The sequence below is a fragment of the Balaenoptera musculus genome, chromosome 2, assembly GCF_009873245.2.
Source record: "Balaenoptera musculus isolate JJ_BM4_2016_0621 chromosome 2, mBalMus1.pri.v3, whole genome shotgun sequence".
NCBI lineage: Eukaryota > Metazoa > Chordata > Mammalia > Artiodactyla > Balaenopteridae > Balaenoptera > Balaenoptera musculus.
In genome coordinates, this window is record NC_045786.1 from 124,446,703 (window position 1) to 124,469,452 (window position 22,750).

A 22,750-nucleotide genomic window follows, 5' to 3' on the forward strand; every position below is an offset into this window, starting at 1 on the left:
GGCTCATGGGAAGGTTAAGATACTTTAAGACATACAAAAAACAAGTAAGGAACATGGATAAAAATTCCCTATGTTCAACTAAGCATAATAAACATCACAATTAGTAGCAGCATGTTAAATTATCCTTTTTTAAAATTTTTTTAAATTTAATTTATTTTTATATAGCAGGTTCTTATTAGTTATCTATTTTATACATATTAGTATATATATACCAATCCCAATCTCCCAAATCATCCCACCACCTCCACCACACACCCCCCCCCCACCCTCCGCTTTTCCCCCTTGGTGTTCATACATTTGTCCTCTACATCTGTGTCTCTATTTCTGCCTTGCAAACCAAGTCATCTGTACCATTCTTCTAGATTCCACATATATGCATAAATTATCCTTAATCATTAAAATTCACTTATGCATTCTTTCCATTTTATATTTTTCAAACTACTTCAAATTTAATTAGCACTAGCCATTTTTTCTCTTAATCACATTCGTATGAAAGTTATTGAAAGTTATCTCTAAAAGAGTCCATTACATTGGGTTCTCTTAAATTCCCAGTATTTCATTTATTAGTCAGATATAAACTTGATCAATAAACATCAGATAATCCTTATTTTCCTCTTTTTAGATGATTTTAGATCTTTTTAGATGATTTTAGTGGGTTTCCTGATAGTGGTGTTATTTTTTTCTTCATCTAAGTTTATATTTCAATAATTCACAATCTAAAGTGCTTATTTCTATGTCCACTTATGGAATGGTTGTCCCCACATATTCAGATAAATTGCATGTTTTTAGGTATGACAGTATTTTCTGAATGGGAAATACTAGGTCACTTCCTCACACACAGAAGAAAAGCACTTAAACTAATGTTTTTTAAAATGTGGTTCTCAATCTAATTGCATCAGAGTACTTGTTACAAATGCTACCACTTTAAGGTCCTACTCCAGGCCTACTGATCAAAAAGGAGGGGCAGAAGCAGGCACTTGTGCTGTTAATAAACTCCTCATATGAATTCTTATGTACACTTCAATGCACGAGAATGCTGTAGACAGATACCTGTAATACACCATTTTAATCTTATATAAATTATTTCCTATTTTAAAACTTCACTGAAATGCCAAATTTAGTGTGTAGAGTGGGAATTTTTTAAAAAGTGGAATCTACTTATAAAAAGTTTGGAATAGCATCCAACTTCTCTCGTAGAACTAGAATGGGTTAAGTTAGTAATTTCATTATAAACAAAGTAGGTCAGTCAGAATTTGGGGAGAGATAATTTTAAAAAGTAAATGGATAGAACTGCAGAATGGTTAGTATTCTCACCACTTCAAGAAAAACTAGCTTGTAGCACATTATGAAAATTAAAGATTAAAGCTGTTTTGCATATATACCATTCCTGGAAATAAGACCTTCACCTTATCAAAATGACATCATAATGAAAAGCACATCTAAATAAAGTAAATGATAATGACAGAAGGAGACTTACTTATTCTGAGTAGACTGTTTGAGAAACACTGCTGACACCAAGCCAAAATGAGGGCATGGGAAAGCAGCCAGGTGATTTGGGACCCAGCCCACCCACCAGTGGGACAGCACCATACTCAGGACTCCTTGCAACGCAGCCAGCCATACTGGGACATTGCCCTGCCCACAGGGGGCCAGCAGTCTCCATGCAAGGAAGGGCCTGGCAGTCAACAAGGCCAGGACCCAGCCATGCATACCAGCATGCCCACAATAGTAAGCCCTGCCACAACAGAAGGGCCCACATCACGCACATAAGGGGCACCCCTAGGGCATATAGGTCTGGCAACCAGAGGGAAAAGTGTGGCTGGGCCCCATAGGATGTCTCCTACATAAGGCCACTTCAAGATCAGGAAACATAACCAACCTACCTAATACAAAGGAATAAAAACAGAGAATTTGGTAAAATGAGGCAACAGAGGAATATGTTCTAAGAGAAGGAAAAAGATGAAACCACAGAAGAAGAACAAAGAGAAGTAGAGATAAGCAATCTACTTGAACCCCTCATAAAGGGTTCAAGATAATGATCATAAACTTAGGGGAAGAATGGATAAACACAGTGAGAAATAAAACAAAAAGTTAGAAAATATAAAGAAGAACCAAGTAGAGCTGAAGAATACAATAACTGAAATTTAAAAATACACTAGAAGGAATTAACAGAGTAACAGATGAGTGAACTGGAGCATAGAATAATGGAACAGAAAAGCTGAATATAGAAAAGTAAAAAAAAGTTTTAAAAATGAGGATAGGTTTAGAGATCTATGGGACAACATCAGCCATACTATCATCTGCATGATAAGGTTCCAGAAGGAGAAGAGAGGAAGGGGCAGAGAATTTATTCGAAGAGATAATGGCTGAAACTTTCCTAACCTGAGAAAGGCAACAGAGGTCCAGTAGGCACAGAGTCCCAAATAAGATGAACCCAAAGAGATCCACACCAAGACTCACTGTAATTAAAATGGCAAAAATTAAAGATAAAGAGAGAATATCAAAAGCAGCAAGAGAAAAGCAACTGGTTATATACAGAAGAACTCCCTTAAGGCTATCAGCTGAGTTTTCAGTAGAAACTTTGCAGGCCTGATGGGAGTGGCACAATATATTCAAAGTGATGAAAGAAAAAAAAAATACAACCAAGAATATTCTACGTGGCAAGACTATCATTCATATTTAAAGGTGAGATAAAGAGTTTTACATACAAGCAAAACTAAGAGTTCAGCACCACTAAACTGGATTTACCAAAAATGTTAAAGGGACTTCTCTAAGCAGAAAATACCACAACTAGAAATATGAAAAAGACTACAACTAGAGATAGGAAAAAACTGATTGGTAAAGGCAAATATACAGTAAAGGTAGGAGATCAAACACTTATAAATCTAGTAGGAAGGTTGAAAGATGAAAGCAATAAAAACATTTACATCCACAACCATTAGATAAGGGATACACAGACCAAAAGATGTAAAATATGATGTCAAAAAAAATTAAATGTGGAGGAGGGGGAGTAAAAATGTGGGGTTGTTAAAATGCATATGAACTTGAGATCATCAACTTATAATAATCATATATATGTGTATATTTATACATGTTATATCTAAATCTCATGATAACCAGAAACCAAAAATCTATAATAGATACACACACAAAAGAGAGAAAGAAATCCAAACATAGCACTAAAGATAGTCATTAAGTCACAAGGTGAGTGATCAAAAGAAGAAAGGAGCAAAAAAGAACTACAAAAACTACCAAAAGCAGTTAACAAAATGGAAATAAGTACATACCTATCAATAATTTCTTAAGTGTAAATGGAATAAATGCTCCAATCAAAAGACATAGAGTAGCTGAATGGATTAAAAAAAAAAAACAAACCCATATAGAAGTGGCCTAAAAAGACTCACTTCAGATCCAAAGATACACAGAGAATGAAAGTGAGAGGATGGAAAAAAGTATTCCATGCAAAAGGAAATAAAAAGAAAGGCGAGGGAGGGGGGTGCAATACCTATATCAGACTAAATAGACTTTAAAACAAAGACTATAATAGGAGAGAAAGAAAGACATTACATAATGACAAAGGGATCAATCCAACAAGAAGATATAATAATTGTAAATATATATGCACCCAACATAGGAGCACCTAAATACATACAGCAAATATTAACAAACCTAAAGGGAGAAATTGACAGCAATGCAATAATAGTAGGGGATGTTAACACCCCATTTACATCAATGAACAGATCATCCAGACATAAAATCAATACAAGAACACTGGCCTTAAAAAATACATTAGATCAGATGGAGATTTCTCTCTCTTTCTCTCTCTCTCTCTCTCTCTTTGTATGTGTATGTATGTATGTGTATGTATGTATGTGTATATATATATATATATATATATTTTATATATATATATATATATAATATATATATATATATAAAACATTCTATCCAAAAGCAACAGAAAACACATTCTTTTCAAGTGCACTTGGACCAGTATCCAGGATAGATTACATACTAGGCCACAAACAAGTCTCAATAAATTTAGGAAGATTGAAATTATATCAAACATCTTTTCCAACCACAAAAAATACAAGACTAGAAATCAACTGTATGAAAAAAACTAAAAAAAAAAACAAAAAAAAGGAGGCTAGCCAACATGCTACTAAACAACCAGTGGGTTACTGAAGAAATCAAAGAGAAAATTAAAAAATACCTGGAGACAAATGAAAATGGAAGTACAACAGTCTAATATGGGACACAGTAAAAGGAGTTCTAAGAGAGCAGTTTATAGCAATATAAGCCTACCTCAGGAAACAAGAAAAATTTCAAATGAACACGTAACTTTACACCTAAAGGAACAAGAAAGAGAACAAAAAATCCCACAGTTAGTAGATGGAAAGAAATAATAAAGATCAGAGCAGATATACATGAAATAGAGACTAGAAAAAATAATAGAAAAGATTAATAAAACTAAGATCTGATTCTTTGAAAAGATGAACAAAATTGATAAACCTTTTAGCCAGACTCATCAAAAAACAGAAAGAGGGCCCAAATAAATAAAATCAGAAATAGAAAAGAAGTTACAACTGGCACCACAGAAATACAAAGCCTTGTAAGAGATTAGTACAGACAATTATATGCCAATAAAATGGACAACTAGAAGGAATGTATAAATTCCTAGGAATGTACAATTTCCCAAGACTGAATCAGGAAGAAATAGAAAACACGAACAGAATCATTGGCAGTAATGAAATTAAATCAGTAATTTAAAAAAAATTTCCCAAGAAACAAAAGTTCAGGACCAGGTAGCATCACAGATAAATATGAGTTAACACATATTCTTCTCATACTATTCCAAAAAAACTGAAGAGGAGGGAATGCTTGTGAACTCATTCTATGAGGTCAACATCAGGTTAATACCAAAACCAGATAAGGACATCACAAAAAAAAAAGAGAAAAATACAGGCAAATATCCTTGATAAATATAGATGCAAAAATTCTCAATAAAATATTAACAAACTAAATTCAACAGTACATTAAAAGGACCACACACCATGATAAAGTGGGATTTATCCCAAGGATTCAGGCATGATCCAATATCAGCAAATCAATAAATGTGATATACCACATTAACAAATTGAAGAATAAAAAACATGACCATCTCAATAGATGCAGAAAAAGTTAAAAAGATAAAATTCAATGTCCATTTGTAATAAAACCTCTCAACAAAGTGAGTATAGAGGGAATATACCTCAACATAACAAGCCCACAGCTAACATTCTACTTAATGGTGAAAAGGTGAAAGCACTTCCTCTGAGACCAGGAACAAGACAAGGATGCCTCCTCTCACCACTTTTAGTCAGCATAGTATTGGAAGTCCTCACCACAGCAATCAGATAAGAAAAAGAAATAAAAGGAATCCAAATTGGAAAGGAAGAAGTAAAACTGTCATTGTTTGCAGATGACATGATATTATATATAGAAAATCCTAAAGATGCCACCAAACACCTATTAGAAAAATCAATGACATCAGTAAAGTTGAAGGATACAAAATCAATATACATAAATTCGTTGCATTTTTATTCACTAACAATGAACTATCACAAACAGAAATTAAGAAAACAGTCCCATTTACAATTACATCAAAAAGAGTAACATACCTAGGAATAAATCTAACCAAGTAGGTAAAAGACCTGTACTAGGAAAACTGTAAGACACTGATGAAAAGAATTGAAAATGACACAAACAGAAAAATATACCATGATCATGGATTGGGAGAAGTAATATTGTTAAAATCACCATACTACCCAAGGCAATCTACAGATTCAGTACAATCTCTATCGAAATACCAATGGTATTTTTTTACAGAACTAGATCAAATAATTCTAAAATTTGTATGAAGACACAGAAGACCTCAAATAGCCAAAACAATCTTGAGAAAGAAGAAAGCTGGAGGTATCACTCTTCCTGATTTCAAACTATATTATTCAAACAGTATATATATATATATATATATATTCAAATAGTAATTGTAACAGTGTAGAACTGGCACAAAAACAGACACACAGATCAATGAAACAGAAAAGAGAGCCCAGAAATGAACATACACTTATATGGGCAATTAATCTATGACAAAGGAGGCAAAAATACATAACGGGGAAAAGACAGCCTCTTCAGTAAATGGTGTTGGGAAAACTGGACAGATATATGCAAAAGAATCAATCTGTACTACCTTCTCACACCAATTACCAAAATAAATTCAAAATGGATTAAAGACTTAAATGTAAGACCTGAAACCATAAAACTTCTAGAAGAGAACATAGGCAGTATGCTATTTGACATAAATCTTAGCAATATTTTTTGGATATGTCCTTTCAGGCAAGGGAAATAAAAACAAAAATAAACAAATGGGACTGCATCAAACTAAAAAGCTTTTGTACAGTGAAGGAAACTATCAACAAAACTATCAACTATCAACTACTGAATGGGAGAAGATATTTTCAAATGATATATCCATCAAGCAGTTAATATCCAAAATATACAAAGAATTCAGACAACTCACCATCAGAAAAACGAACAACCCAATTAAAACATGGGCAGAGGACCTGAGTAGACATTTTTCCAAAGAATACATACAGAGGCCAACAAGTACATGAAAAGATGCTCAACATCATTAATTACTAGGGAAATGCAAATCAAAACCACTATGAAATAATCACCTCATACATATCAGAATGGCTATTATCAAAAAAGACAACAAATAACAAGTGTTGGCAACGATGTGGAGTAAAGGGAACCCTCATGTACTGTTGGAGGGAATGTAAATTTGTACAGCCACTATGTAAAACAGTATGGAGGAAGTTCTTCAAAAAGTTAAAAATAGAACTATCCAGCAATTCCACTTCTGGGTGTTCTTCTGAAGAAAACAAAAACACTACTTCAAAAAGATATATGCACCCCTATGTTAATCACAACTTTATTTACAATAGCCAATATTTACATTTATCAAAGCAACCTAAGCATCCATCAATAGATGAATGGATAAAGAAGATGTGGTATATGTATACAATGGAATATTACTCAGGCATGTGAAAGAATGAAATCTTGCCATTTGTGGCAACATGGATGGACCTAGAGGGTTCTATGCTGAGTAAAATAAGTCAGACAAAGAAAGACACTTACTGTATGATTTCACTTATGTGTATAATCTAAAAATCAAATGAACAAACATAACAAAACAGAAGCAGAGTTATAGATACATAGAAAAAACAGGTGCTTTCCAGAGGGGGAGATAAGTGATGTGAATAGGTGAGGGAGATTAAGAGGTACAAACTTCCAGTTACAAAATAAACGAGTCACAGGGATGAAATGTACAGCATAGGGAATATAGTCAATAACATTATAACTTTGTATGATAACAGATGGTAATTAGACTTATTGTGGGGATCATTTTATAATGTATAGAAATATCTAATCACTATGTTATGCACCTGAACTAACATGGCATTGTGGGTCAATTATGCTTCAAACAACAACAACAAATAAATGAACAAAATGAGGGTGTGAGGGAATGTATATGAGAGATTTAGAAAAGGGTTAGCTTGAGTCTGCATACCTAAGAAAGCGAGACCTTCTTTCCAAATATTGCTGGGTTGTTATTTAGTGACTATTCAGTAAGTTTTGGCATTAAATAACCCATTATGTCCCTACATATTCATGTTGCCTTACCTGCTTTAATGTATTGGCTTGTCTACTTGGAAAAAACATAAGAAATCTGTGGAGCCAGACTTGCAAAAGATAAGTTCAGCAACCAAGGTACTTGCTGTTTAAATTGCCCTCCTCATTACCCTTAGGACTCAGGAATAAGAAACTGTCCAAAGTAATATAAAGGTTGGTCCTTTCATTCAAGTAGGTAACCTTTATTACCATGTTTTATTTTCCACACACATTTTTTGGATCAAAGTAAATATATACATTTTAAAAGTCTAACTATAAGGAAAAACAACTGACCCCTTCCTTATTTCTCACTAACTCTGAATCCCTCTCCCCTAAATTTTGTAACTATTTTTTTCTGGCAACTTCCTGTTATACTTGGCTATAAATAATAGGGTTATACTTCTATTTGTTGAGTTATCGATTTAAGGCATTAATATTTCCCTTGTATTATTATGTAAGAAGAGGTTTTAGACTTTCCCTTATTAGCTCTTTTCTAATGCCGGCCTCTGTCCCTCTTCTACTGTGCCTTGGGTGTCCTTGGGTATAGAGCATCTAGTTCAATTTTTCCATCAAATAAACCTCTATTCTTTTGCAAGGAGTGAAAGAGGCAGATGCTTGGCTATACAGGATTGGGAAGGGGCCCTGTGGTTAAGATGCTTGCAAACACTTTCAGTTAATTCTCCTCACTTTAGTCCATGTTTCATTCCACCTCTATCATACCTGGTCTTCAAATGTGAGAGCCCTTCAAGCGAGAATTATCGTGCTTGCCTTTGACATTCCCTTTCCATCTTGTATCCACTTCAAACTTCTAAAAGCTATGCTGTCATCTCCTATATGACTTTTTTTTGTTTATACCATAATTACTTCTTTACTCTGACTTTACCCAGATTTCAGGAAAAAAGCACAGATAAATGTGTATATACAATGCACAATGTTTAACCTCAAATCTCATGAATAGATAGTATAATCCATTTATTGCTTCATTGGAATACTTCTGTATAAACTAAGAGTCACCAGTTTTTGATTTTATAGACAATATTCTCATTGTTTTGATTCTGATAGCGTAATATGAGTAGAGTAAAACAGGCACTCTCATACATTGATTGTGACCATGTAAATTGGTACAACCCTTTTGGAAAACAGTTTAGCAGTATGCATTTAAAAGCCATTAAATTTTTAACACTCTTGGGCTCAGTAAAATTCTACTTCTAAATGTCTGTTCCTAGGAAACAATCTTAAATCCAAGAATGAGAAAATTATGCACAAAGATACTTTTATGTGCTTACTATAAGAGGATAAAATAGGCAATAATCTCATACTATCAGTAAGAAAATGGCTAAGGAAAGGCACAAACACCCAATAGAATGGTATACAGATATTTAAATGTTGGTTACAAAGACTGTGTGGAAACAGTTGGAAGTTGGAACCTGGGCTGAAGGCTTACTCAAAATAGTTGTAGTTTCAGTGAGAAAGGTTTTTTTCAAAGAGAGAATAAAACCTGGGAAATATGTTTATGGAGGATATATTTATACATCATTAGTATGTTAGAGTTGAAAAGCAGTTATTTGGTCTTGAACAAGACTTATTAAGTATTTAAAATATATTCTAAGAATTAATTATTATTACAGAAAACTATAAGCTCTGTTTTACAAAACAGAATTCAAGTACTTGAAAAACACAAGGCAACTTGGTTCAAAAGAACTTGGGATGTATTGGAGTCAACATAGCTTATTTTTATAGCAGTGCTAAATAGCTTCTGAATGTCTAGTTTGATAATGATGCATGAATATTCTTACTCCAGGGGACAGTGAAACTAATTACTTTGGAACATTGGTGTTTTGAATTTGTGCCAGGATTTCTTGAGAAGAGTGCAAACCACTTCATAAAAATTAATCCATTTATTCTCATCATTTCTTGCTGATACAGGTATGAATCAAATAGTTTCCCAGATTTATAATATGTAAGCCACAAAGAATATTTAGCATCTTACTGAAATCTATATTTCATAGAATCCAAATCCCCTGTACCCTAAGTCAATTGTTCTTTGCACTGGCCTTCCCTGTCATTTCATTGGATTGAGAAAGCATTCCTCAAGTGTGATCAACTAAAATGCAGAGGAGGTTAGCCTCTCACTTCCTGGTAATGATGTTAGAGTATTAAAAATAAAAAAAGAAACCTACAGTGAGCCTGAAGCAGATAAGAATGTTAACTATCAATTATGTTGTTTGAACAAAGTTTATGATTGAAATTCAATGACTGAAGCATTTGTGACATTACTTTAAGTGAATCAGGATGGCTTAATGGCCTATGTCAAGTATCATTATATATCATTTATATCATCATATAAGCACTGAGAAAATAAGTAACTTGAGATATATTTTATGCTGATGTCTGGGAAAGAGTGTTTATTTAAAACATTTTCAAAAGGAATTCATCCTTCTTGATTACTACTGACTACCTTAGTCAAATTAATAACACATACTTCATTGTCTAAGATGAAAATTTGACCCATAATTAGTATTGTACCTTGAGTGATTCTCCAATTTAGACAGAATTCTATTTTAATGATTACTATCATAGCATTTCAGATTATGCTGTAACTATTTCCACTTTCCCCAAAAAGGTTCTATTAACATTACTTTGGTGCTATGAATATAATACAATTTATTAAAAGAAAGTCCTATAAAATATCTGTATGCTTGTAAATCTCTATCTATAAATCTGTTTGAAATAGTATTCTTTTGGTTCAGTGTTAAAATGTATATGTGCAATGACTTTGTATGAATGTGTATTTAAGGTTAAATGATCAAAGTACATTATGATACTTTACATTTCAAGAGGTGCTGGTACAATGAGGGGTGCAGATGGAATTATAATAGGAACTTGAAGCATGAATAAATTCCCTTCTTTAGTGATGTGTACTAGTAGCAATAATACAATCATCTTCCTTAGACCCAGTCATGTGGTGATTAGGGACAAAAAGCAAAGAAATGCATAACCTTGGACAACCTAAAGGATTAGCAAAAATGGGGCATGTTCCTTAATGAAACATCAAGTCCTTGTGATAAGGTGGAAAATGAAATAAAATTGCATTGAGGATAAGATTTAAGTCAGTAATTCTACTGTGCTACCAGCTGTCAAATTTACATAGGAAGAGCTTTTTTAACAGGAAAAATAAAAGCATCTGTATTCATAAATGATCAATACAGCATTTTAAAAAATATGCCAAGTTTTATTGGAAATGTATTCAAACACATTTTCTCTCTTCCTTCAAGACTCTAATCCAAGAATAAATTCTTGTTAAGAATTTTTCTTTTTTTTTTTTGCTTTCCTTTTTTTTTTTTTAACATCTTTATTGGAGTATAATTGTTTTACAATGGTGTGCTAGTTTCTGCTTTATAACAAACTGAATCAGCTATACATATACATATATCCCCATATCACTTCACTCTTGCATCTCCCTCCCACCATCCCTATCTCAACCCTCTAGGTGGTCACAAAGCACAGAGCTGATCTCCCTGTGCTATGCAGCTGCTTCCCACTAGCTATCTATTTTACATTTGGTAGTACATATAAGTCCATGCCACTCTCTCACTTTGTCCCAACTTACCCTTCCCCCGTCCCGTGTCCTCAAGTCCATTCTCTACGTCTGCGTCTTTATTCCTGTCCTGCCCCTAGGTTCTTCAGAACCTTTTTTTTTTAGATTCCGTGTATATGAGTTAGCATGCGATATTTGTTTTTCTCTTTCTAACTTACTTTACTCTGTATGACAGTCTCTAGGTCCATCCACCTCACTACAAATAACACAATTTTCTTTCTTTTTACAGCTGAGTAATATTCCATTGTATATATGTGCCACATTTTCTTTATCCATTCATCTGTTGATGAACACTTAGGTTGCTTCCATGTCCTGGCTACTGTAAATAAAGCTGCAGTGAACATTTTGGTACGTGACTCTTTTTGAATTATGGTTTTCTCAAGGTATATGCCCAGGAGTGGGATTGCTAGATCGTATGGTAGTTCCATGTTTAGTTTTTTAAGGAACTTCCATACTGTTCTCCGTAGTGGCTGTATCAATTTACATTCCAACCAACACTGCAAGAGGGTTGCCTTTTCTCCACACCCTCTTGAGCATTTATTATTTGTAGATTTTTTGATGATGGCCATTCTGACTGGTGTGAGGTGATACCTCATTTTAGTTTTGATTTGTACTTCTCTAATGATTAGTGACGTTGAGCATTCTTTCATGTGTTTGTTGGCAATCTGTATATCTTCTTCGGAGAAATGTCTATTTAGGTCTTCTGCCCATTTTTAGATTGGGTTTTTTGTTTTCTTGATATTGGGCTGCAAGAGCTACTTGTATATTTTGGAGATTAATCCTTTGTCAGTTGCTTCGTTACCAATTATTTTCTCTCATTCTAAGGGTTGCCTTTTCGTCTTGTTTATGGTTTCCTTTCCTGTGCAAAAGCTTTTAACTTTCATTAGGTTCCATTTTTTTTTTTTTTTTAATTTCCATTTCTCTAGGAGGTGGGTCAAAAAGGATGTGGCTGTGATTTGTGTCATGGATTGTCCTGCCTATATTTTCTTCTAAGAGTTTCATAGTGTCTGGCCTTACATTTAGGTCTTTAATCCATTCTGAGTTTATTTTTGTGTATGGTGTTAGGCAGTGTTCTAATTTCATTCTTTTACATGTAGCTGTCCAGTTTTCCCAGCACCACTTATTGAAGAGGCTCTCTTTTCTCCACTGTATATTCTTGCCTCCTTTATCAAAGATAAGGTGACCATATGTGCGTGGGTTTATCTCTGGGTTTTCTATCCTGTCCCATTGATCTATATTTCTGTTTTTGGGCCACTATCATACTGTCTTGATTACTGTAGCTTTGTAGTATAGTCTGAAGTCAGGGAGCCTGATTCCTCCAGCTCCGTTTTTCTTTCTCAAGATTGCTCTGGCAATTCGGGGTCTTTTGTTTCAATATAAACTGTGAAATTTTTTGCTCTAGTTCTGTGAAAAATGCCATTGGTAATTTGATAGAGGTTGCCTTGCATCTGTAGATTGCTTTGAGTAGTAGAGACATTTTCACAATGTTGATTCTTTCAATCCAAGAACATGGTATATCTCTCCATCTGTTTGTATCATCTTTAATTTCTTTCATCAGTGTCTTATAGTTTTCTGCATACAGATCTTTTGTCTCCTTAGGTAGGTTTATTCCTAGGTATTTTATTCTTTTTGTTGCAGTGGTAAATGGGAGTGTTTCCTTAATTCCTCTTTCAGATTTTTCATAAATAGTGTATAGGGATGCAAAAGATTTTTGTGCATTAATTTTTTATCCTGCTACTTTACCAAACTTGTTGATTAGTTCTAGTAGTTTTCTGGTAGCATCTTTAGGGTTCTCTATGTATAGTATCATGTCATCTGCAAACAGTGACAGCTTTATTTCTTCTTTTCCAATTTAGATTCCTTTTATTTCTTTTTCTTTCTTCTCTGATTGCTATGGCTAAAAATTCCAGAACTATGTTGAATAATAGTGGTGAGAGTGGACAACATTGTCTTGTTCCTAATCTTAGTTGAAATGGTTTCAGTTTTTCATCATTGAGAATGATGTTGCCGGGAATTTGTCATAAATGGCCTTTATTATGTTGAGGTAAGTTCCCTCTTTGCCTACTTTCTGGAGGGTTTTCATAATAAATGGGTATTAAATTATGTCGAAAGCTTTTTCTGCATCTACTGAGATGATTATACAGTTTTTCTCCTTCAATTTGTTAATATGGTGTATCACATGGATTGATTTGCATATACTGAAGAATCTTTGCATTCCTGGGATAAACCCCACTGGATCATGGTGTATGATCCTTTTAATGTGCTGTTGGATTCTGTTTGCTAGTATTTTGTTGAGGATATTTGCATCTATGTTCATCAGTGATACTGGCCTGGTGTTTTCTTTCTTTGTGACATCTTTGTCTGGTTTTGGTACCAGGGTATGGTGGCCTTGCAGGATGAGTTTGGGAGTGTTCCTCCCTCTGCTATATTTTGGAAGAGTCTGAGAAGGATAGGTGTTAGCTCTTCTCTAAATGTATGACAGAATTCCCCTGTGAAGCCATCTGGTCCTGGGCTTTTGTTTGTTGTAAGATTTTTAATCACATTCTCAATTTCAGTGCTTGTGATTGGTCAGTTTATATTTTCTCCTTCTTCCTGGTTCAGTCACGGAAGGTTTTGCTTTTGTAAGAATTTGTCCATTTCTTCTGGGTTGTCCATTTTATTGGCATATAGTTGCTTGTAATAATCTCTCATGATCCTATGTATTTCTGCAGTGTCAGTTGTTACTTATCCTTCTTCATTTCTAATTCTATTGATTTGAGTGTTTCCCTTTTTTTCTTGATGGGTCTGGCTAATGGTATACCAATTTTGTTTATCTTCTCAAAGAATCAGCTTTTAGTTTTATTGATCTTCGTTATTGTTTCCTTCATTTCTTTTTCATTTATTTCTGATCTGATCTTTATCATTTCTTTCCTTCTGCTGACTTTGGGGGTTTTTTTTGTTCGTCTTTCTCTAGTTGCTTTAGGTGTAAGGTTAGGTTGTTTATTTGAGATGTTTCTTGTTTCCTGAGGTAGGATTGTATTGCTATAAACTTCCTACTTAGAACTGCTTTTCTGCACCCCATAAGTTTTGTGTCATCATGTTTTCATTGTCATTTGTTTCTAGGTATTTTCTTATTTCCTCTTTGATTTCCTCTGTGATCTCTTAGTTATTAAGTAGTGTATTGTTTAGCCTCCATGTGTTTGTATTTTTTTCAGGTTTTTTCTTGTAATTGATATCTAGTCTCATAGTGTTGTGTTCAGAAAAGATACTTGATACAATTTCAGTTTTCTTATATTTGCCAAGGCTTGATTTGTGACCCAAGATAAGGTCTATCCTGGAGAATGTTCCATGAGCACTTGAGAAGAAAGGGTATTCTGTGTTTTTGGGTAGAATGTTCTATAAATATCAATTAAGTCCATCTTGTTTAATGTATCATTTAAAGCTTGTGTTTCCTTATTTATTTTCATTTTGGATGATCTGTCCATTGGTGAAAGTGGCGTGTTAAAGTCCCCTACTATGATTGTTTTACTGTTGATTTCCCCTTTTATTGCTGTTAGTATTTGCCTTATGTATTGAGGTGCTCCTATGTTGGGTGCATAAATATTTACAATTGTTATATCTTCTTCTTGGATTGATCCCTTAATCATTATGTAGTGTCCTTCTTTGTCTCTTGTAATAGTCTTTATTTTAAAGTTATTTTGTCTGATATGAGAATTGCTTCTCCAGCTTTCTTTTGATTTCTATTTGCATGAAATATATTTTCCATCCCCTCACTTTCAGTCTGTATGTGTCCCTAGGTCTGAAGTGGGTCTCTTTAGACAGCATATACACAGGTCTTTTTTTTGTATCCATTCAGCCAGTCTGTGTCTTTTGGTGGGAGCATTTAATCCATTTACATTTAAGGTAATTATCGATATGTATGTTCCTATTACTATTTTCTTAATTGTTTTGAGTTTGTTATTGTAGGTCTTTTCCTTCTCCTGTTTTTCCTGCCTAGAGAAGTTCCTTTAGCATTTGTTGTAAAGCTGGTTTGGTGGTGCTGAATTCTCTTAGCTTTTGCTTGTCTGTAAAGGTTTTAATTTCTCCATCAAATCTGAATGAGATCCTTGCTGGGTGAAGTAATCTTCATTGTAGGTTTTTCTCTTTCATCACTTTAAATATGTCCTGCCACTCCCTTCTGGCTTGCAGAATTTCTGCTGAAAAATCAGCTGTTACCCTTTTGGGGATTCCCTTCTATGTTATTTGTTGTTTTCCCCTTGCTGATTTTAATTTTTTTTCTTTGTATTTAATTTTTGATAGTTTTATTAATATGTGTCTTGGCGTGTTTCTCCTTGCATTTATCCTGTATGAGACTCTCTGCACTTCCTGGACTTGATTAACTCTTTCCTTTCCTATATTAGGGAAGTTTTCAACTATAATCTCTTCAGATATTTTCTCAGTCCCTTTTTTTTCTCTTCTTCTTCTGGGACCCCTAGAATTTGAATGTTAGTGCATTTAATGTTGTCTCAGAGGTTTCTAAGACTGTCCTCAATTCTTTTCATTCTTTTTTCTTTATTCTGCTCTGTCGTAGTTATTTCCACTATTTTATCTTCCAGGTCACTTATCCGTTTTTCTGCATCAGTTATTCTGCTATTGATTCCTTCTAGAGAATTTTTAATTTCATTTATTGTGTTCATCATTGTTTGTTTGCTCTTTAGTTCTTGTAGGTCCTTGTTAAACATTTCTTGTATTTTCTCCATTCTATTTCCAGGATTTTGGATTATCTTTACTATCATTTCTCTGAATTCTTTTTCAGGTAGACTGCCTATTTCCTCTTCATTTGTTTGGTCTGGTGGGTTTTTACCTTGCTCCTTCATCTGCTGTGTGTTTCTCTGTCTTCTCATTTTGCTTAACTTACTGTGTTTGGGGTCTCCTTTCCCCAGGCTGCAGGTTCATAGTTCCCATTGTTTTTGGTGTTTGCCCCCAGTGGCTAAGGTTGGTTCAGTGGGTTGTGTAGGCTTTCTGTTCGAGGGACTGGTGCCTGTGTTCTGTGGATGAGGCTGGATCTTGTCTTTCTGGTGGGGAGGACCGCATCTGGTGGTGTGTTTTGGGGTGTCTGTGACCTTATTATGATTTTAGGCAGCCTCTCTGCTAATGGGTGGGGTTGTGTTCCTGTCTTGCTAGTTGTTTTGCATAGGGTCTCCAGCACTGTAGCTTGCTGGTCGTTGAGTGGATCTCTGTCTTAGCCTTGAGATGGAGATCTCTGGGAGAGCTTTCACCATGTGATATTATGTGGAGCTGGGAGGTCTCTGCTGGACCAATGTCCTGAACTTGGCTCTCCCACCTCAGAGGCACAGGCCTGACATCGGCTGGAGCACCAAGACTCTGTCAGCCATATGGCTCAGAAGAAAAGGGAGAAGAAAAGGGAGAAGAAAAGGGAGAAGAAAAGAAAGAAAAAAATAATAATAATAAAATAAAGTTATAAAAATAAAAAATAATTATTAAAAATAAAGAAAATTACATAGTAAAAAAAAAAGAGAAAAGAAAAATAAAAAAAGAAGAAAGCAACCAAAAAACAAATCCACCAATGATAGCAAGCACTAAAAACTATATTAAAAAAAAAAAAGGAGTTAACTCTTAGAATAAACTTTAAAGATCACGTACAATTCTCTCTAGCTGATTAATCATTTCAAAGGTAGTGTCAGTTATCTACAAATGATTGAGGGGGCTTTATAAGGACTGTGGAAAGGCTTCCAGGAATTTTTTTAAAGTTTCAAGAATCTTTTAACCACACCAAATTACTAAAATAAGCTTGTTGTATTTTTCTTCTTAGGCTTACACAGTTTTAAAAAGTTAAAACTTCCATCAGCAGGGTACAGAATAGACTACTATGATATCTCCTGAGTATGAGCCCTCTACTGCAACATCAGGTTATTAACCTTCTGGTTCAGAGCTACTTTGGAAAATTTCCTGTTCCCTTTGCATAGTACTCCTTTTGGAAGCCAACTATGAGGATTAAGATACATAATACTATTTGTCCTTATGTATATGACCAATCCAGAGTTATTTCAATGTTAAAATTTGGCCTGGAATTACTGTTTCCAAAAATGGAAAAGAGAAGGAGGGTCTAAATTATAGTGTTATTTATTATTGTCATCCTTTCTTTGCTTTTGACACAGGAAATCCTCCTCTTCTCCTTCCTCCTCCTCTTTCTTTTATTTATTATTTTTTTTAACAATTCTAGGCTCCCATTAGTATTGCTTTATAAAGTTATACATAAAAACTCAAAACAAGAGGGAATAACACATTTGAGGTAAAATATAACTTTTATTCTCTTTTCTGCCTTTCCTGGAGGGAATGTTAGTAGCATCATTAAAATAATTATGAACACTTTTTTCAGATCTTTATGAGATGTTAGACTTTTTGTGTTTGGTTTACAAATGTTGAGAAAAAAATTAAACGCAACTTTAATTCATATTATTGTCAGAAAACTTAAAACAGATATATTACATTACATTAATATAAAGCATTACTTTTGTCAAACCACAATTACATATCAATCCTTTTTACCTAACAAAAATCCTATATAAGAAGTTACAAGAAGCATATTATCATTTTTCAAATGAAGTAACATAAGCAAAGAACAACTGTAAAAAAGTAGTTACCAAATGTGGACTAAAAATGCCACCTGCCATATCAGTAAACAAATGATGTTGCAGCCATCAAGACATCAGCCACTACAGCCACCTGTGAGGGTGCACCCTGAGGAAACTCAGGATGAGAAAACACAGGATACTGGCCTCAGATAGCTGAGATGCATATCAAAGGAATGATTTCAGTGAGCCCAGATTCTTGCATCTTCCATATCATAGAAAAGCACTAAATCCCTTAACTTGAGATATATGGTTTTCTTTTATTAACAGTAATCTTTTGATGTTCCGACTACCTGGCCTTTTATTGCAAAAACTCCTATATATCCTGGTTCTGCCCCCCTACTCCACCTTGCCTCTTTGGAGCAGTTTCTCAGTGTTATCTGAGATGCCGTGTCCTGAGCTTGAAGTCCTCAGAATGTCCACTGAATAAAACATAACTCTCAACTTTTAAGTTGTGCATTTTTTTCAGTCAACACAAAGATAATTTCCAATTTTCTGTTTTCTTTCCATAACAAGAGAAATCATATAACTAAGTGCAAAGAGTTTCAAATTACCTCAAAATCCTTGATTGCATTAATATGAGCTACTTCTCCCTTAACTGTCTGAAAAAAGCAAAAGGAAATTCTGCCTTGAAAAACATCAATATCTAGATACTCAAATTATCTTTACATTTTTATATATAGAAATCAACCTTATAAAATGCAGACAAGAGGACATCAATTGACAAAAAAGGAGGAAAAGAGAGGAAATAGGAAGAAAAACTAAAAGGAGAAGCAAATAATACAGGTAACAGACAGATATAAAAACAACGGTAATTAATTTTGTCATAAAATTATAGGACAAAATGGAGAATTTTCAGGCAGGAAGCAGAAACTATGTCAGGAATAAAATGGGTATTCTCATACTGAAAAACATAATAACTGAAACTAAACAGTTAGGCTTAATAATCACATTATATACACTGAAGATAATTAGAGAATTGAAAGATAGACCAAAAGAAAATATCCATAATCAATAACAGAAAGACAAAATGATGGAAAATAATAGAAAATGTTCTGAGAGACACTCACTTTGTGAAATGGTAGAAAGGTTTACACATGTTTAATTAAAGTCCAAAAGGAAAAAGAAGAGAGGAGTAATGTTTGAAAAGATCTTTGCTGAGAAGTTTTCAAAACTAATGAAAGACATCAAGTCAGAACCTCAAGAAATGCTACAAATTCCAAGCATGATAAATACAAATAAAATGATACATAGAAAGATGATAATAAATCTGATGAAAATCAAAGACTGAGAAAATGTTAAAAGCAATCAGAGAAAAGGCATGTTACTTTCAAAGGTGTGACATAGCTAATGTATCAATAAAAATAATGGAAACCATAAAATGATAAAATTATATCTTCAAATGGCAAAAGTAAATGACTGTCAAACTAGAATTCTAGTTTGACTAGAATGACAAGCAAAAGTATTGTTCAAAAATGAAGGTGAAATTAAGACATTTTTAGATAAGCAAAAACTCAGATAATTCAGCATCACCTGATTAACACCAAAATAAATATTGTAGAATGTTTTTAAAGCAAAGGACGTGATGCCAAGTTGTAGTAAGGAATGCAGGAAAGAAGAAAAGTACATAGAATTGGAAGAGGCATATCTGTGAGAAAATATAAATTCAAATTGGCTATACTTTTAAAAGACTGGTGAGTAAAATAGACAGCTAGTGGGAAGCAGCTGCATAGCGCAGGGAGGTCAGCTCGGTGCTTTGTGACCACCTAGAGGGGTGAGATAGGGAGGGTGGGAGGGAGACGCAAGAGGGAGGAAATATGGGGATATATGTATATGTATAGCTGATTCAGTTTGTTATAAAGCAGAAACTAGCACACCATTGTAAAGCAATTATACTCCAATAAAGATGTTTAAAAAAATTAAAATTAAAGAACAAAAAATATAAAAGTGCCTGAGATGTCTTCATCCAGGGCCAAAGTTCCTCAAGTGGGTATGTATTTTGGGTCTTGTTCTTGACATTCTTTACCTATCACTAAGTAGAGAACACAGGTATGTACACATAGTGTATATACTCAGATAGGACCTGACAGTTTGTTTTTGCTGAACCTGTTTGATGGCATGATACATGAGCTAGAGAGGTTGAAAATAAAATGGATAGGTCGAAAAAGCATGGAAAGCTGGATTGATGGTTCTTTTGTTAGAAAAAATAAACATTTTTTGTTAGGAAGCTTTCCTGACTGTATGGAAACAAATGTAGTTTTAAAATAAACTTGAAATAGATTGCAAGGAAAGAAGGGAGCGATAGTCTCTGGTGGATTATCTGCTTGTTTTGAATATAGCCATTCTTAGAAATATGTGAACAGAGACTCTGGAATTGGGTTGATCCTAGTGGAATATAAGATTGTTATTAGTGAACACAAAAACCCACGCTCCTTCTCCTATTTCAAACGTGTGGGGTGTTCTGCCTCACTTCATCAGTGGGTTTGTTACATAATAACTTGCTGTCTTATGAATGAGTTTTGAGCATCAAATATACAAGAAATGTTGTCTAACAATAGCCCAAAACACTATGTGAAGACTCAACAGCTGATTCCAATTGAAATGATCATTCCTAGAATTCCATTTGGATCTGCCTAATTCAATAACTGAAGGAATTAGCTGAAGTACTATAGAAAGAACTGGCAGAAGAAACTTAAGTAATTAAATAACTTTACATGATCAAGATTTACCCCTAACCCTGCTTGAGTATTTGTGCAGAGTATCTTAATGATAACAAAGCAAGCCGCAGGAAATGAGTGTGGCATCATTAGAGAAAGAATAAAATCAGAGGAAAATGGATAGTGACTAGAGAAATTGTGCATACAGCCTTTAAAAAAGGACAAGATCAAATAAAATACCTTATGTTTATCATTATATGAAACCTCGAGACAATGATTGACTCAATAGGCAGGAAATTAGACATAAGATTCAGGCGTTGTTAATGTGATTTTCATACTTGAATCCTGGCTCATTGTAATGAAAGTCACCTCTCTGCCTCTCCTGGATTTCTAGCTTTCATGACATTTTTGCCAAGTTACCCTTCTATCATTTAGTCATTCATCCCAATAGTCTACAGCAGCACAGAAGCCATATCACAAGGTACAGTCTTTCTGCTTCTGTAAATGAGTTCAGCCACTTCAAAAGCCACTCCCTTTGTTCCTTGATTTCTTTTTGAGCGCGTAGCAACCACCATTGTGTCAGATTCTAAATTTAGATGCATCTCTCTGAATCTGCAAATTATACTCCATCAGTGCGCAACTGAGATTAAACCTTGGGCTCTTCAATCTGGCTAAGGCTAACTACTGTACGCTTATTTCTTTATGCATGGAAACCTTACTAAAGTAGGTGCACAGGAACAAAGAGGCAATGACTAAGCTCTGTTACAAATGGTAGAACTACTAAATCAGTTATTTGTTCCTCTCTGAACATCCCTATTTCTCCTCCTCTTGTCATTATGAAATACAGCAAATTCTGTACTGAATTTCTCAACAGCTCTCATGCAAATAATAATTTCTAGTAGACTGGCTCATGCAACTTGGTGATTTAAGTCAGGTTAACACAACTCTCTTCAGAAAAAGTTAAGAAGGAGGCGGAGGGTCTACACGGTTGTTGAAGAAGCACTTCTCAGTATTTAAACATATAAAAGGAGAATGTCAGTTTTTGATAAGCTTTACCTCCCTTGTCTGTATTTTTCACAGTCTCATCAGAGGGGAGAGACAGGGAAGCAGTGTGATGCTGAGTTGAAAGCCTAAAGGCACTGGTTTGTAACAAGCCAATCAAAACATAAAATGCAGATGCTATGTGAGGTGTGCCTCCATACACTGGCTGGATTTCTATACAAATCTTTGTCTTTCTATAGACAAAGTCTATGCCGGTGGTGTTCATTATTATCTTAACTTCCTTTTCAAGAGTTACATACTGGAAAGGAATCTTCAAGGCTATCACCTTCATCTTTTCTTTTTTTAATAAATTTATTTATTTAGGTTTTTTATTTCTTTTTTATTGAAGTATAGTTGATTCAAAATATTGTGCTAGTTTCAGATGTACATCAAAGTAATTCAGTGTATATATATAGATACATGTATTTTTTAAGACTATTTTCCATTATAGGTTATTACAAGATATTGAATATAGTTTCCTGTGCTATATAGTAAATCCTTGTTTCTTATCTATTTTATGTAAAGTAACTTGTATCTCTTCATCCCATACTCCTAATTTATCTCTTTCTCTCTTCCCCCTTTGGTAATCATAGTTTGTTTTCTATGTCTGTGAGTCTGTTTCTGTTTGGATATAGATTCTGTTGTATTATTTTTCTAGATTCCACATATAAATGATATCATATAATATTTGTCATTCTCTGTCTGACTTACTTCACTTAGTATGATATCCTGTAGGTCTATCCATGTTGCTACAAATGGCAATATTTTATTCTTTTTTATGGCTGAGTAACATTCCATTGTGTGTGCATGTGTGTGTGTGTGTGTGTGTGTGTGTGTGTGTATCACATCCTCTTAAGCCAATTGTCTGTCCAGCAATCCTCCTGGATATATATTTGGCAAAGATGAAGAATCTAATTGAAAAAGATATATGCATCTCAATGTTCATAACAGCACTATTTACAATAAATAGCCAAGACATGGAAACAACCCAAGTGCCCATCAACAGATGATTGATTTAAGTAGATGTGCTTTTAAAGTCAGTCATGTGATCAAAAACTATCTATAGGAATGCGTTTTATATTCTGTATTTTTTTTTTAATTTTATTTATTTATTTATTTATTTATGG